This window comes from Sphaeramia orbicularis, chromosome 14, assembly GCF_902148855.1.
Source record: "Sphaeramia orbicularis chromosome 14, fSphaOr1.1, whole genome shotgun sequence".
Lineage (NCBI taxonomy): Eukaryota > Metazoa > Chordata > Actinopteri > Kurtiformes > Apogonidae > Sphaeramia > Sphaeramia orbicularis.
The window spans coordinates 53,715,765-53,733,877 of NC_043970.1; the positions used below are offsets into that span (position 1 = coordinate 53,715,765).

Consider the following 18,113-nt stretch of genomic DNA (forward strand, 5'->3'; position numbering starts at 1 on the left):
TGCCGAGTTGTAATCTGCCAGCGTCGAGCCCCCTGTAGCAACAAGCCAAATGAAAAAGCATGCTGACAGGCCAGAGAGATGGAGGGCCTGCAGTGGGCCGGATGGAGGGGAAGCACAGAGGACGATGGGGAGGGTCTGCAGACAGAGCGAGGAGGAACGGCGGGGGGATACGTTTACATTTCTCCTGTGCATAGAGGTGTCAGGGAGCGGTGAAAGGGAGCGCGTGGCTGCAGGCGGTAAATAACGGCTGCGTATCCTCAGGTACACTCACGCTGTAGACGATTACCGGCTGGAAACAGAAGAGGCCCATTACAATTTCTAATAAGGTCCAATGTAAACACGAACAGTTGGCAGTGTTGTACCACCCATCAGGAGCTGTCAATTAGCTCTAGACTGGAAATGTGCTTTATGTGTTTATACGACCGGGTCTGCGTGTGTTTGCGTTAGGCTTGTAAATCTCTCGTTATATGCTATCTTTGCATTTTGCATAAATGTAATGTGGAAGGGCTGCGCGTGCACACACACACCGAGGCAGCTGTCGTGTCCTTCACGAGCAGGTGATTCGAGCTCCGACATCAAAATCCAACGCAAGAGCTCCACCTACTGCAAGTGCCTCCTCTGTGCCCCTTCCACAGCTCTGGGAAAACACCAGCAGGAGATGACTGCACATGAAACACACACACAAGCTTCTACTCACTACACTCCGGTTTAAAGCAGATCATGAACAGACTCAAAAATAGTTCTTATCCAACAGCAATAACCACCCTCAATGCCATAAAAAGCAAACTTCAACACAACACATATATGCAGTGATGGGATCGTGCAATGACACAATGAACGGCTGTGTGTGTTTGTTTTCTGTAATTATTTATTTACTATCGTGATGTTTGTGTCTGTGTTGTTTTTATTATGCACTGACTGACACTTTTTTAATTTCGTTGTACATGTTTCATGTTACAACGAAAATTAAGACTACTCTATTCTATTCAAACTCATTTTCTTTCAGGTTCCACATTCAGCCTGATTTGATCTCCACTGGGCTGGACCAGTAAAATAATGGCAGAATAACCTATAAATAATGATGACTCCAAATTTTTGTCTGTTTTAGTGCAAAAAAACTCTAGTAAATAATGAAAATACTTACTTTTCTAAACTATCCAAACAAAAACAATATGAATAACCTGAAAAAAACTGAATTTTCTAAAGAAAACTAAGTGCAGTTTTAACAAACATTAGGGATCGGATCTACAAAGGCAACAGTAACAGCCCGAAAAGTGTTAAAGTTGTGCTTAAAATGTGAAGTTGTCATTATTTATAGGCATAGTGTAATATTTTTCTCACATCAAACCCAGAAGAAAATATGCAGTCCTTATTTTTTGTCGGTACTTCTGCTGTTATTATTTGACTGTAGATCAAATTGGTCTGTATGTGGAACTGGAACTAAAATGAGTTCCACAGCCTGGACTGTGGAATGTTTGCACTTTGTAAATTCATCATTGGAACCTTTGGCGAGCTGCATTTGGCCCCCGGGCCGCATGTTTGACACCCCTGCCTTAGTTTTTCCAGATGTAGCGTGTTTGCCACTTCCTCCATCCAAAGGTCAAATGTGAGCACCGAGTCCTTCTGCCACACACTCAGGATCCACTTTTTAGTGTTATTGACAGATTTTTGAAGTGTATTTTGTAGATGTAAGCACTTTCATAATGTTTTTTTCTCTCTAAAACACAGGAAAAAGTTTGGAATTAACACTGTTTATAGGTTATTCTGCTATTATTTTACTGGTCCCACCCACTTGAGGTCATATTGGGCTGTAATTGGCCCCTGACCTCAAATGAGTCGACACCTCTGTTACAGACGGTGATTATTCTCCCATCAGCGCAGGTAAATATAGACTGTTGGGATGGACTTTTGTGCTTAACCCTTTCATGCATGAATTATGAGAACCTTAATCAAGATTTTTTTTTCCTGGGTGTTTTAATTCCTCTAGGCATTAAAAAAAATAATGCGAGTGAATTTTTTTAATGAACCTATTTGAGATGCAAAAAGGTCCACTCAACTGGACACCATGCATTTAATTTTTGAAGCAAAGAAACAGATTTACTGATATACTGTGTGAAAACTATGACATAAAATTGTTTTTAGTGCAGCTAATCTGACATTTTCTCACATTTTAACATACTCTAATACCAGTCACTACTCACTTCATGGAGATAATATGCAAAAAAAAAACTTTGTTTAAAAAAACAAAAACAAAACTTAATTACAGTCTAATAACATTAACAAGCAATTGATTTTCACTCAAACAAGTTACTGCAGATCAGGTTTATCAAGAACAATGAACTGCAGTGTATGGGATGGTGCACAAGCATCCACTGTGTTGACTGATATGGAACTAAAACAATAAAATCCATGAATATACAAGAGAACAGCTGTAGAATAGATGTCCACTGTAGTGACCACTGTGCATGAAAGGGTTATATTGTGCAGTACCTTCCTCCTCACCTCCTCATTCGGTCCCCGGGCCGCATGTTTGACACCCCTGGTTTAAAGAGACTTTACTCATTGAACATTTTACATCAGAGCGAGGAATAGCGGATCCAGACCCGGCTAATCAGGCTGCGGCGGCCTGGCCTTGTCTGACTGCCTCATACAATGTCAGCTGCAGTGAGAGTTAAGAGCTAAGCCCGCTCTATCCTCCCAAGTATTAAGAGTGGAAGCCTGATGCCTGTTAAACAGGGTCTTGCTGGAGCAGGGCCTGAGAGAAGCCGTGGGTCTGCCACACTGTCTGCCTGCCTCACAGAACCTGCTGGCCTGAATACACAACACAACTCCCTCCCAAAAAGGCAAGGTCAATTCAGCAGCAGCGGTGAGCCCCAGACAAGAGGACCAGCATTGTAATTGGGAACTCAGTAATGCTCATGTGAAAAACAATGTACAGCGGTGCCGGCAGATCCCACCCACCAGGAGCACGGAGGGCCCAAAGCAAACAATTTGTCTGCACAGCCATCCACAGCCCTACACACAGTTTACACATCTACATCAGATGAGCTGCATACATTTAGAAATCACTAGTGGCCCAGCATGTGGCCTGATGCATTCGCAAACAGCAGGAAATAGAGCCACTGTATTTTCAGTGGAATTATCTGCAGCTCTTTGTCTGTTTATCCGTTGCTGCTGCTTTTTTCCCTTTGCCTCGCCACAGCACCAGACATGCCCAATAAGGCAACAGGGGCCTTGAATCTGTAAAGGCAGCATCCCCTCCTCCCCCCTGTTTCATTTGCAGACCCGTGGCTCACAGTCGGACTGTCGCAGAGAAAAGCCATCTCGCTCACAGCATGGCCGCTGTTTCAGGGCAATGCCGATCTGCTGCATGCACCCCGACTTCCAGCGCTCCCACTGGGCTATTCAGGAAATCATGGCTGATACTGAGCTGTTTGTCTCCCTTTTGTGCTCACCCCTAGTCGTGCTGCAGCGAAAAAGCGGGAAAAAAAAAAAAAAAAAAAAAGGAGTACAGCTTTTTTCCCCTCCTGAGGAAACACTGAAAATTATTTCTGCAACCCTCAGAGTGGCAATTTTGGTAAAAGCACACAAAAAATGAATAAAGCACAATTTAAAAGGCAGGCTCGGCAGGAGTGGGAGTCCGCCTGTGGCTTTCAGGGTTTGCTTGGGAAAATTGGGTTCTCAGCCTGAGTTTTATCACTCGAAACTTCAGGCATTTTCTGGAACAAAGCTGGTGTAATCATTTCAGATCGGCCGGTGAGAGACGAAGACTTTCTATAAGCGCAGCAGTGTAAACATTCACTCAGGTTTAATGAGAGCAGCTTTTGTGTCAAACGGCTCGTAAGTACATACGCCGCTGATGACATGATGATACACAAACAACCTAGACGCAAACTCATCACTAGTTTGCGTGCACACAACTAGGGCTGTGTATTGGCAAGAATCTGGCGATACGATACAAATCACAATACTAGGATCACAACACGATATATCACAATATATCATGATACTGTTAAAAAGGCAATTTCTTATTGGTTTGGTTTCTTTTTTCAAAGATTATTTCCTGGAAGAACTGAATTACACCACAAATCTGCACCAATACTAAACACATTTTATTTGATCACAACAGAATCTGATGCTATATCACAAAATTTTCCTGTTTTAAAACTTAAACTACGTTTTACAGACATTACAGTTTAAGATCCTGCTCAAATGTTCATATTCTATTAGTTCATAACTAACATCAGAACATTATTTTTGTGCAATCCCAACAAAGGAACTACCATTATTTAATAAAACAGTGTTAAAGAATAATAAGTAAAATATAAACAAAAAAGAAAAACTAAAATGAACCTCCACAAGATCTGCATTTGAATAAATACCTAAAAATATCAATACAGTATTTATTAATATCGATGCAGTATTGTGAAATGAAATACCGCGATATATTGCAGAACTGATATTTTCTCACACCCCTACACACAACACAATCAATTATCCTGCAAAAGCAAGTCAAAGAGTAGCTCTCACATAATTGCAGGTAATGGATATTCAAAGGGGATAACCTGTCCATCATGCAGACTGATCAGATTAATTATGACTTGTGGGTAAAGTTGGGTGTCATTTAATAACTATACATTTCATTAACTCGCTCACACAATGACCATGATGTGGCGTCAGCGGATAATTGAAGGTATTTCAGTACATCACAGGCCTGAAAGGCTGGGAAAAAGACAAGACGCACGAAACAAAACCATGTGAATTCAGTACAAAGTCGGGTTACGTAATCACAAACATAATCGAACTCCGCCAAGGAGCCGCTGTTCCATAATAAATGATTTGCGATGAGTGTTTTGACCCTTCAGATGTTTTACTTCCAAAGCTTTTAGTGAAATAGTCTAAAATTAGAATGATTTGAGCAAAGCGGATCAACACCTGAAACTGTGGCGACGAAACAACAGTTGAGTCGAAAGCGTCTGAGGCGGCGGCGCGTTCCGACTCTCTAGTCTAAAGGTACTTGTGTTATAAATTATGGAAGGAGCTCACTGAATGCAAATGAGGACTACATAAGGCTCCCTTTCAATCCCAAAAAAAAAAAAAAACAAAGAAGAAAAGAAGTGAAGCAGAGAAAACATGCAAAGCTGGGTACGATCTTAAAAGTAATAGGAACATTTGGGGTTTGGGCGAGAAGTGCTTGAGTTTGTGTGTAAATCTCACAGGAAACCACAATATGAGCCTAAGAACAATGTTAAAACAAGCATCTGCTGCATTTAAAAGCAGGCTTTCAACACCACCACCACCCCCCCCTTCCCTGATAACTCTTCATTTACAAATGTCTGTATACTCTGCACTTTATGAAAGGACCCGGTGCTTTTGTAGGACAGGAATCTGGAGTGTGAGCTCCAGAGAGTGGAAGTGGAACTCCCCACAGCCATCATTTAAACACACGGGTAAATAATTCAGCACAGTCTGAACAAAGACTGAATCTGAGACAATTCTGTGCTCTCTCTCTCTCTCTCTCTAGTGTACGCTGTACTTTCTTTCCTCGTCCCACAAGAAGAAGAACATCGCGTCGGGCTCTTTTCTCTCGACTCGTGACGGGAGTTTTTCAGCTTCTGCGCTTTTTTTTTTTTTTTAACTTTGTGTTTGTGCTTCAGTCAGATTGCCGTTTTCCTTCCTCCCTCACTGAGCTGCAGCCTGTCACCCCCCCGCTGACCTGTGGGTGGTGCTGCATGACAACACATCAGGATGAGGAGGCGAGGAGGAAGGTACTGCACAATTTAAAGCACAAAAGTCCATCCCGATGGTCTATATTTACCTGCGCTGATGGGAGAATAATCACCGTCTGTAACAGAGGTGTCGACTCATTTGAGTTCAGGGGCCAATTACAGCCCAATATGACCTCAAGTGGGCGGGACCAGTAAAATAATAGCAGAATAACCTATAAACAGTGTTAACGCCAAACTTTTGTCTATGTTTCAAAGAGAAAAAAAACATTATGAAAGTGCTTACATCTACAAAATATACTTTAAAAATGTATCAGTAATGCTAAAAAGTTCATCCTGAGTGTGTGGAAGAAGGACTCAGTGCCTACATTTGACTTTTGGCTCGTTACATATACTTTTCTTTCTTTTATTTGATATACAATTACCGATTTGTAGCATAATAATTTATTGTTGTCAGGACTGTGCTGCTGTAAATTCATTGATGTGTGTGTGTGGGGGGGGGTGTTGTTATTTGCAAAAATGAATAAATATATATATTAAAAAAAATGTCAATGTGAACAATCTGAAATTTCTTAAGAAAATTAAGTGCAATTTTGACAATGTAATGCCTCAGTTTATCATTTACACATGTTTATTACAACTTACAGATCACAGCGGAACTTACAAGTACACAGAACATTTAAAAACAGGCAGAATATTGGTACAATTGCACTTAAGACAGTTCAGGTTATTCACATTTTTAGTGAAATGATAGCTTGTAAATGTAAACATTTTCATGTAATTTTGCTTGTTGACACTAAAAAAAGGAGAGAAAAAAATTGTAGTTGTCATTATTTATAGGTTATTATGATCATATTTAACTGGTCTGACCCACTTTAGATCATACTGGTCTGAACTGGGGCACCGCTACCAACTGTGGACCTCATGGAAGGTAAACGTTGTGGGCCCTTCAGAAAAGACATCATCTGTAAATCTGTCGTTGCAGTGGGGTGGGGTGGGGGGTTATGAACATACCGTAACGACTCGAGGTATAGGGGTGTGTTTCATAAGTGCTGTAACAACTGCAACGGGCGTAAAAACCAAACTGAAACTGAACTTTGGATGCAGACTCCCAGCTTTTATGCCTCTCTTTTACTGTGGAGCTTAAACAAAATTTTCACAGCTCCTGACCTGTACATCCTCTGGGCCCCCTGGAAATGCTGGGCCCCATGAATTTGTCAAGTTTACCCCCCTTTACGGTGCCCCAGGATCTAAACGTCGAACATGACCTAAAATAATTTTCACATCCTTGATTGTTAATATCTCAGTATAACTCCTGCATTTCACAAATTCCGGGTTGGACCCTTTGGTGACCTGTTTTTTGCCCACGGGCCATATGTTTGACACCCCTGCTCTATAAGGACTATTTCCTGTTACCCCACGACGTCGAAACCAAACAGAAAACAACTCAAACTCATATTATTCTCCTCCGTATTATCCGGTCGCCCTCTCTTCTCTTCTTTTCAGAACCACTTGATGTTCCGGTTCTGTTTGTTTGCTGGTTTCCACTTCGCCTCAGGACTAGACCGGCCGTGTAACTCCATTCGCCCTTGAGGAGTTTTGTTTGTGATTCTGAGAGGTGGGGGGTGTATTTTAATATCAGACCCCAAATTGAAGAGGTTAACGATAGAATAATGCATTATTAAAGCTCTTAGACAAAGAAAAGAAAAGAATATCACAGGGATGGCAGAAAGAACGCAGAAGAAAAAGCTTCAATGACTTGCAGAGGAAGCATCACTTGATAAAGCCGATAAAATATGATTCAAAGTGCCGTTCACTGATACAGTAAATTAACCTTGTGTGGAAATACTTGAGCTTCTGGCAAAGACAGAGCATCAAGGGCATCACAAGTGTATTTACATGTTAAACACTTCACATTCCTCTGTATTTTTTTTTTTTAATTCCATTCCTACACAAACTCCTTCCTTCGCTGTTGGGTGTTTATACTCTCCTTAAAAATAAGATCTAAATTTTTGAGCGGGGCCTGGTCTTCGCCTTGAAACAGACTGCGCTCTGTGCTCAGCCTCTGTGGTTTGACTGCAGCAGCGTCTGTCAGAGCAGTGAAACAACACTGAAGAGTTTGCCTGGGTTTAGCAGGAATAATACAGTATTGAGCTGAGGAGGGGGATGTGAGGGGCGGCCAGGGCTACCTCTACCTCTGCTTCTAGCCCCGGGCCAGGCTGGGAATCAGTTCAAAGATTCCCTATATAACTCTGATTAAAAATACACAATGGATCTTTTTAACTTTCATGGCTAATAATTGATGAACACAAAGGCCCTGTTGAATTTTCCATGTGAAAGAGGAGCTGACATTGGAAAGGTTCAGTGAGTCGGAGCTTCCAGTGCCCACACATACACAAACACCGAGCTGCTCTCCATCTCCTTGTGGCTGCGGGCTAATTGCAGCGATTTTAGATGATTGTTATTAAAAACAGGCAAGCGGCGGCGCTTTGCAAGATGAATCCCCTCAAGGAGAGGCCCCGTCACACCGGGAGCGCCCGTGCATCCTAATGACTGCAATCAGGGCTTTGTTTTCCCTGATGCTGTGAAAAGAGGCAAAGAGATACAAACACACAACAACACACTCCAACGCTCTTCACAATGAATAAACCTGAAGAGCACAACAACAACCACCACAGCCACTGCTCTGCTCATCTGAGTCATACACCGCACATACGCCACAAGGACGAACAGAACACCGACACATGTACGGATATACACGATATATGATTTACACTGGAAGTACGTGTCAAACGGCTTCGTTAAAGGAGCTGGTTACAGTACTTCTGCTTGAAAATATTAAAAAATGACCTAAAATCATCAGAGTGTCTAGAATAGGGGTGTCAAATGCCGCGTTTCTACAACGTGGTATCGCCTCGACTCGACTCGACTCATCCTTTTTGCGTTTCCGTGATGAAAAAGGACCTGGAATCTGGTACTAGTTTTTTTGGTATCACCTCCACTGAGGTTCCAGGACTGGGGACCAGATACTAAAAGGTGACGTGTAAACACTGCAGACCACTGATTGGTCAGGCAGTCGTCTCTGTGACCCACCGTTTTACAAAAAACAGATGCAGAAGTTGACAGTAAATAAGTCGGTAGGTTAATCCACATGATGACAGCTTGTAAAACTACACCACGGTTTGTCCAGGAGGTTCAGATGTAAAAATTCAGCATGAGCTTGGCGAGACAACACGCAACGAGCGAGTTTATCAGCAACTCTGAGCAGATGACATGAAAGTAACGCGCCGCAACGCTATGACGTCCAGGTACTGTAAAGTGGGTAATATCCTGTAATGGAAACAGTCTCCAGAAATAGGACCTGGTGCCAGTGTCGAGTCGAGCCGAGCCGGTTCCACGTAGTGGAAACAGTAATACATACAGCCTGGGGACCAAAACCGGCCCACTAAAGGTTCCAATCTGGCCTGCAGGATGAAGCTGCAAAATGAAAAAATTGCACTGAAGATATTAGGTATTGCAATTTGCTTTTGAGACAGTGTAATTCCCTACCTTTTTATTTATTTATTTATTTATTTTTATTTTATGTATTTATCTATTTGTTATGTTTATGTCAGCAGTTTAATTATCTTATACAGACTATGTCTTCATATTCCTTTCATTGTATTTTCTTAGGGTTTCATTATCACAAACTAGAAAAGCACTCGGAGAGTTCAGACTTCCACCAAGGCAGATCAGACCCCCGCCCCCGATCACCACCAAAATCTAACCACTTGTTCCTTCTGCCAGTATCAACATTTCCTGAAAATTTCATCAAAATCCTTCCATAACTTTTTGAGTTATCTTGCTAACAGACAAACAAACAAACAAACCCCGATGACAGCATAACCTCCTTGGTGAAGGTAAAAATAGTAGTCCTTGTTTTCTCCACTGGACTCAGCTGTACATGTAAAGAATGGAGATTGATTCTGAGGCTTATGAAGATACAAAATTATTATGGGATGTTCTTATGTTTGCTAAGTTGCTGTTTGCTGATCCACAGTTCAGACTGAAATGTGACGGTTCTGAGCTTGGTTCGATTCCAAACAGATCTTTAGTTCAGCTACTGACAACACAAACTGTACAGAAAACAGAGGTGATTTGTGGTTTTTCTGTGGCTGTTTTCAGTCTGAAAACAGAGCTAAGCTAACAGAGCTAAAATGTAAACTATCAGCTGACATAGCATGAGAACATTATGCATATTCGTCTATGAGTTTTAGTTTGAAGAAAACTTGATGACACCATAATGCAGATGTGAGGAAACAATAATCTTTATACTTTATTCAGTAACCGATTCAGTCTGTGGATACATAGGGTTGATTCTTTAGTGGTTTTGGTCCAAAGTGTGTTCTGGTACCAGACTGACCCCTGCTGGTCAGAGTTTGGAACATCCATACTCCATTGGAGAGAGTGTTTCTATAATTTCAACATCATGCAAAAGGTCAAACAGTAGATGTATAATCCAAAATTTAAATATATTATTAATCTTTTAAATTCCATGTAAACTCATCTAACTTTGATTCCTATTTTCATTAAATAAAAAATATTGTTGCTGTAGGGCAGAAACCTAGTAAGTCCATTTTTGGTCTTTTTTTTCATCATAAAACAGTTCTGTTGGTCAGTCTTCACGTTGGCCTGATTGTTTTAGAAACTTTTAACCAATGAAGCATTGAAAACAACTTATGACTACTTCACTGAACTCCGGTAATTTATCTAGAATATACAGCGTTTTTTCCAGTTTCTGTTTTGGACATAAGAGGTTTCCACCCGACAGTGCCAATATTGTAATCATCTCCATCGGACCAGTTCCATCTGTCCACTAAAACCTTCTAACTCAGGGCTGTCAAACTCATGTTAGTTCAGTTCCACATTCAGCTAAATTGGATCTGCAGTGGGCCGAACCAGGAAAATAATAATAATATATAAATAATGTCAACTCCAAACTTTTCTCTATGTTTAAGAGCGATAAAAGTAAATTTACATTATGAAAAAGGTTTACATCTACAAACTATCCTTTTAAAAGATGTGAATAACATGAACAAACTGAAAAAATAAGTGTAAATAAAACAATATTCTGCCTCAGTTTATCATTTCCACATGTACATTATAACGTACAGATCACAGTGGATCTACAAACACACAAAACATTTAATAACAGACAGAATATTGTTAAAATTGTACTTACTTCTGTTTAGACATTTCAGGTTATTCACATTTTTTGCGAAATTATACTTTGTTTTTAGTGTAAATACATGAAAATATTTACATTTACAAAGAGAAACATTTGGAGTTGTCATCATTTATGTTATTATGATAGTATTTTTCTGAATCCTGCCCACTTGAGATTGAACTGGTCTGAATGTGGAACCTGAACTAAAAGGATTGTTAATATCTTAGTGTAATTTTTGCATTTCACAAATTCATCCCACGACCCGGACTGGACCCTTTGGCGGGCCGGATTTGGCCCCCGGGCCACATGTTTGACGCCTGTGTTCTAACTGCTTCCTTTTATTGTTTCTACTTCAGGTTTAGGTTGTGTGGAATAAAGCTTTAAAACTTTATTCAAGTACATCACACTCTTATTTCACAGCGTTTTCTTCATTTCTTCCCACTTACAACCCTGACGATGCACACACACTCCTACACACCACCTCACTCTGCAGTAAGTAGAAGAGATTTAACAATGTGATTAATTAAATTGTAACTAAATCAATTCTAATTATCCAACAGGGTCTGCGCTAATGCAAAGCAGTGGGCGAAGCGCAATGACCAGCACTTATCAGATACATTACAATACATAAATTACTGCACACAGAGATCAGCAAAAAAATAATGAGACACGCGGAGTTCACCAACTACCAGTTAAAGGCCAACAGTTGGCGACGGTGTCAATCGATGCCACGGTAACTGGTGAATTTGCACTTATGGTAATAGAAGAACAAAAGAAACACAAGGAAATACTTCAACAAAATTGATAGAAGAGAAGCTCCCGTACAGAAGCGACTTCATGAAATGCAGCTCTTGTAAGTGTCGACGAACAGCGGTGGAGACAGAGTCAGAGATCGATCGATCACAGAGGTGAGGAGGCCAATAGGGAGCTGAGCCCGGAGGCCTGATCAATCAACACCTCTGAATCAGACGGCGACAAAACACCGCCTGTTCTTTAACCAACACAGACCGAGAGGCTTATGCCAGATATAAATACTAGGGGTGGGGGGGCGGGACTCACACAATAACTCACGAGTCACAGACAGAAACGGAAGCAAATAAAGACCAAAACAGCAGGAATATGTTCACTATACGGACAAAAGTATGTGGACACATTGAATTCAGGTGTTTCTTTTCTAACAGGGGTCTGGGATACAAAACAATAATGACTAATGTTAGTGATGTGACGTTCACGAATGAATCAAATCTTTTGAATGGCTCTTTGAAATGAATGATGGGAACCGAGTCTTTGTAAAGAGCTGTTCATTTTTTTTTTTTAATTTTTTAATTTTTTATTTTTTATTTTTTTTAAGGAGGGAGTGTCCGATTGCCTGTCAATTTACCAACACACTGTTCTTGTTCTAAGAATTGCACTATAGTTCAGGTATTTCAGTAACTGCAGTGATTCATCACTGTTGTGTTTTGTGCAATTTTTTCCATATGTTTACACACATTTATTGTTCTTGTTTTGAGGAGAATAAAATGTTATTTTATAAGAAAATGTTTTATTTTCTTCTTCATTTTTAGCCTACAGACTAGTCCACATAATGTACCATGATGTTTTTGGTCCAATTTCATCATTTGTCTAACGTCACCTCTCATGTCATGGATTTAACCCACACATTTGAACTAACGATTCTTTTTTATGGTAAGATAACACTGGGTTACAAAAAAATGTTTTTTGCAAGTTGTCTAGGTTTTTTCAACTGAATTAGGACCATTTTGCACCGCTAAATCCAAAAATGACATCTGTTTTTCTCAATCAGGTCAGGTTTTTTTGCTAATTTGATTTTGAAAAATTTGATCTTCTCACAACATTGATTACATTTTTGTGACTTTATCAGTTGATTTTTTTTTATATAGTTCTCACCCAAAATAGGTTTTAAGAGAAAAAAAAATCATTTTCTAACAGGATTCCTGTTAGGTACAATGGTGTATTCACCGCAGATGTAGCAGAATACGTCAGGCTTATTTTTGCAAGATCTTCTAGTCGAAGCCGTTTCATTCACCTGTAATATTAAAAAAAACATTCATCATAAATTGGCAAAAGTAAAATTTTCAGAACTCGTTTATTGCAAGAAGTATGAAAGAATTGTGTATCATATGATGTGAAAATGCTCTTAAATGTAAGCAAAAATGTTCAAAAGCCAATATGTAGCATAGTTCAGAAAGTTGACCTGATTGAGCAAAATTAATGTGATTTTTGGATTCAGCACCAAAATGATCCTAAATCAGCTCAAAAAACTGAAACAATAAGTTTGTTGTTGACCAGTGTAATACTTACTGTTAAACACCTTTAAAATGGAATGTCAATCATCACATGTAGCCTATTTAGTCATTAAAACATTGGTGTTTCAAAATAATGCAAAAAAAACATAAAAGAGCCAGTCTTTTGAACGGCTCTTTTCAGTGAACGGCTCCTGATTGAACGACTCCCTTCAAAGAGCCAAAAGTCCCATCACTAACTAATGTCAGAATATAGTTTAGTCCTGACCCAGTATGAACCCCCCAGACCCCTCAGGTCATCTGGATCTGGTCTGTTGTCAGTTCCCAGAGTCAGAACCAGACATGGAGAAGCTGCGTTCAGCTTCTATGCTCCACAGGTCTGGAACAAACTCCCAGAAAACCTCAGATCAGCTGAAACACTCATTTTATTTAAATCCAGGTTAAAGACCCACCTGTTCTCAGCTGCATTCGAATAGAGTTTTGATTCATCAGTTCAGATCTGCACGGTTTCTTTTCAGCTTAAAGTTTTTATCTGTTTATCTGTTTTATTTATGTATCTGTTTTTTGTTTGTTTTTCTCGTGCCTAGACTTTTTATTGCTTCCCAGCTGTAATGCTTTTAATGTTTGATGTAAAACACTTTGAATTGTCTTGTACATGAAATGTGCTACAGAAATAAACGTGCCTTATATTTGGATAAATATCACTGCATTGGTTAGTTTGGTTTAAATTGTTATCTTTGTTTCCAAAATGCCTCAGATGGTCAGATCCTGCTCTCTTCTCATTCTGCATTAGCTTGAGTGGGGTTAAGTTCTGTCTGAGAGACAATTTCCTTCAACATTGATTTTGGGGGGGGTTTTGTAGTTTTTTTATGTTTAAGGTTCTGCTTTAAAGTTGAAGGAAATATTGACGTTTTTATCTCACATCATCATTAACAGGACATCTTACAGCTGGAGACATGTGTCCCAATATTTTTGTCCATATAGTTTATAAACATCAGTATCTCCTTAAAATTTAGTGGGAGATTTCGCTTCCTAAGTCAGATGTGAAGACACTATATGGACAAAAATATTGGGACGCATCATGTCTACAGCTGTAAGATGTCATGTTCAGGATGATTTGAGGTAAAAACATCAATATTTCCTTCAAGTTTAATGGGATAGTTTTCTTCCTATTATGACATGGCAGAAAAAAACTTCACAGTGAGGAAAAAAATATCAGAAGACAGGAGTAATTCCCTGACAAACTGAAAATATGATGCTGTCCATGAAGGAAAATGTATGTTCTGCACCAATAAGATACACCATATGATGTCCATGCAGTTTCATGTTTATAAACTATATGGACAAAAATATTGGGACATGATGTGTCCCAGTATTACATGAACTAAACACATGCAATAATCAACAATATACAATAATCAATATCACAATCAGCAAAGTGTAATAAACAACAATGTCTAATAATGAAAATCTAAAACTGTGCAATAACTACTGTATTTACCCCCCACTGTCCTCTGCACTTTAACTATTTGTGAATGTGTGACTTGACAAAATGGGAGAGGGGCGGAGCTTGTGTGTGTCTTCTTTTTCTTTTGATATCGTTTTTGCAGCTTTTTACTATTTACATTTTTTGCATTGTATATTTCACGTTTTTTTTTTACTTGAGAAGTCCCATCAGAATTTCGTTATACAATGACAATAAAAGGAATCTTGACACAATTAATTAAGGACCTGAAACTTCATTAGGAGGCGACTGATGTTTCACTGACCTCTGACCTCATACAAACACATGTGATCAGACTTCCTGGTTTAAGTCAAGGTTCTAATAGTTTTGGATTTTTCATAATAGTTTAGTTTTATTTAGTTTAGACATTTTTCTCTGATTCAGTTAGTTTTAATTCGTTTTTAGAGCAGGTCTGCTAGTTCTTATTAGTTGTAAATTTTTTCGAAATGCTTAGTTTTAGTATTAGTTTCAGTTTTGTCGTCTCTTTTCTCTTCTTCTCTGTCGTCGTATTCAAATAAATCCCAGACAGGACTCTGCTGCTTTCTCCCAACTTTAGTCTCCATGTTTCCAGGTAGAGTTCGGACGAGAAGATGACTCTAAACGACAAGTGACGAGAAGTGACGGACCGTGAAGTGTCGCATGGTGCCGCTAGCTAAAATTGCTAGAGAAAAATAAATCGATTTCGTATCAATCCGACATTGACAAAGACGAAAACGAAAGGAATTTTATCCATCATTTTTATCTGTTTTAGTTAGTTTTGTAAGCACACAACACAGTTTCAGTTAGTTATTGTTTTTTAATTTTTTCAATTCTAGTTTTCGTCATTTCGTCAGCTTTCGTTAACGATAATAACCTTGGTTTAAGTCACAACCCTTATCATCCTCTGTCAAAGTGGTGTCCGTCGTCTGATTCGGCGTCATACGGCGTCCACGAACTCGACAGCGAGCGTGAATCTGAATCAGCTCAGACACAGAAACACACACAGAAACAGAAAAACACAGGACCTGTGGGCAGAGGGTCCTCCACAACACTGTAGCCCCCTCCCTACACATGCATAATGCATGAGAACATGTAAATACGTTATTCCGCGCATGCATTAATGATCACTGAGAAACTCGCAGTCTAAGCACCAGGGCAATTAATAAAAGATGGCACGCAGATAAAGGCCCATACCTCCCTGTCTCCAACCCCCCCCTCCCACGCCCCCACCCCTGCCTCCCCCTCCAACACTTGATCTGCTGAGACACTTTTCATGCCAATTCTTAACCTTGTTTTATTTCTGTGCTGCTCGGGGGTGTGGTGCAGCTGGAGTAGAGCTGAATAATGAATGGAGGCTATCAGAGCACCCCACTACTAGAGAGAAAGTCTGCTTCACAGAAGATACCGGAAACACACACACACAAACACACACACAAACACACTCCAGATTGTTGTGGTCCTTATTGGATGCTCTAGGGAGGAAATGAGGGGTTAACTGGTCTCTGGGGAACTGTGAAATGAGGTTTCATAGCCTGGAGATGGTGCATAAAACATCAACTCCAAACATGCAGACACAAACACATTCATCTCTGAAGGCACAAACAGAGCAAATAGAGATTTTTTAGTAAATGTTCCTGGCACAGTCCTGCCTTCGCTCAAGTCTTTTCATGCAGTTGCAACTCTGTGGAGTTTGTTTTGGGGTTTGAGCATCAAACTGATTTACAGCTTCATCTCTTTCGCTCCAAATCAGACGTACACTATATGGACAAAAGTATGTGGACACGTTGAATTCAGGTGTTTCTTTTCTAACAGGGGTCTGGATACAAAACAATAATGATAAATGTCATAATGTCGTTTTGTATTGGGATAAATATCACTGCATTGGTTAGTTGGGTTTAAATGCTTATTTTTGCTTCCTGAAGAAAAATCTCCCATTAAAGGACATATTAATGTTTTTATCTAAAATCATCATGAAGAGTTTAAATAAAGTTTTCTGACCATTTTATTGCAACAGCTTAACCCTTAAAGACCTCACACATGGTTTTTACTTCATTTCTCTCAACGATGATTTTTCTTTTTAATCCCTGACTATGATTTTCAATGTTCTACCTCTAAATTTCAGAAATATTTTTTGTGTTCTGACTAAAAATAATAGTTTTCTACCAAAACTAACCATCTGCTTTCTTCACATCTCACTGAGGAGAAAAAAATCTCACATTAAACATGAAGGAAATATTAATGTTTTTATCTCACATCATCATGAACAAGACATCTTACAGCTGGAGACAGGATTTGTCCCAATAGTTTTGTCCATATAGTTTATAAACATCAATATTTTCTTAAAATTTAGTGGGAGATTTCACTTCTTAAGTGAGATGTGGAGACACTATATGGACAAAAGTATTGGGACACATGTCTACAGCTGTAAGATGTCTGTTCATGAGGATCTGAGATAAAAACATCAATATTTCCTTCAAGTTTAATGGAAGAGTCTTCTTCCTATTATGACATGGTAGAAAAAAACCTCACAGTGAGGAAAAAAAATATCACAAGACAGTAGTAATTCCCTGACAAACTGAAAATATGCTGTCCATGAAGGAAAATGTATGTTCTGCTCCAATAAGATACACCATATGATGTCCATGTAGTTTCATGTTTATAAACTACATGGACAAAAATATTAGGACACATGAAGTCTACAACTGTAAGATGTCCTGTTCATGAGGATTTCAGATAATAACAATATTTCCTTAAAGTTTAACAGGAGATTTTTCTTCCTCAGTGAGATGTGAAGAAAGTAGATGACTAGCTGTGGTAGAAAATTATTATTTACAGCAGAGAACAGAAAATATTGTAAAAATTTAGGGGTAGAACATTCATGAAAAAATCAATGTTGAAAGAAATTCAGTCAAAACCATCTCTGAGGCACTCTGAAAGCAAAGATAACAATTTAAACCAAACTAACCAATGCAATGATATTTATCCCCTAAAACAAAACTATATTCTGACATTAGTCATTATTGTTTTATATTCCAGGGCCACCTGAATTCAACGTGTCCACATACTGTTGTCCATATGGTGTACCTGGAGTTTCATTAAACACGTCATAATAGGAAGAAAATTATCTCATTAAACTTGAAGGAAATATTGATGTTTTCATCTCAGATCCTCATGAACAGGACATCATACAGACGTAGACATGATGTGTCCCAGTATTTTTGTCCATGTAGTGTCTTCACATCTCACTTAGGAAGTGAAATCTCCCACTAAATTTTAAGGAAATATTGATGTTTATAAACTATATGGACAAAAACATTTGGGACACATCATGTCTACAGCTGTAAGATGTCCTGTTGATGATGATTTGAGATAAAAACATCAATATTTCCTTAATGGGAGATTGTTTTTCAGTAAAATCCATTTTGGAAGCAAAA

General features: G+C 39.2%; 1 protein-coding gene across 10 annotated transcripts in view; it reads right to left on the bottom strand.

Annotated features, from left to right (window-relative positions):
* The window catches only part of auts2a (activator of transcription and developmental regulator AUTS2 a), a 693,940-nt gene that overhangs the window by 408,809 nt on the left and 267,018 nt on the right, over nt 1-18,113 (bottom strand). The window lies entirely within an intron of this gene.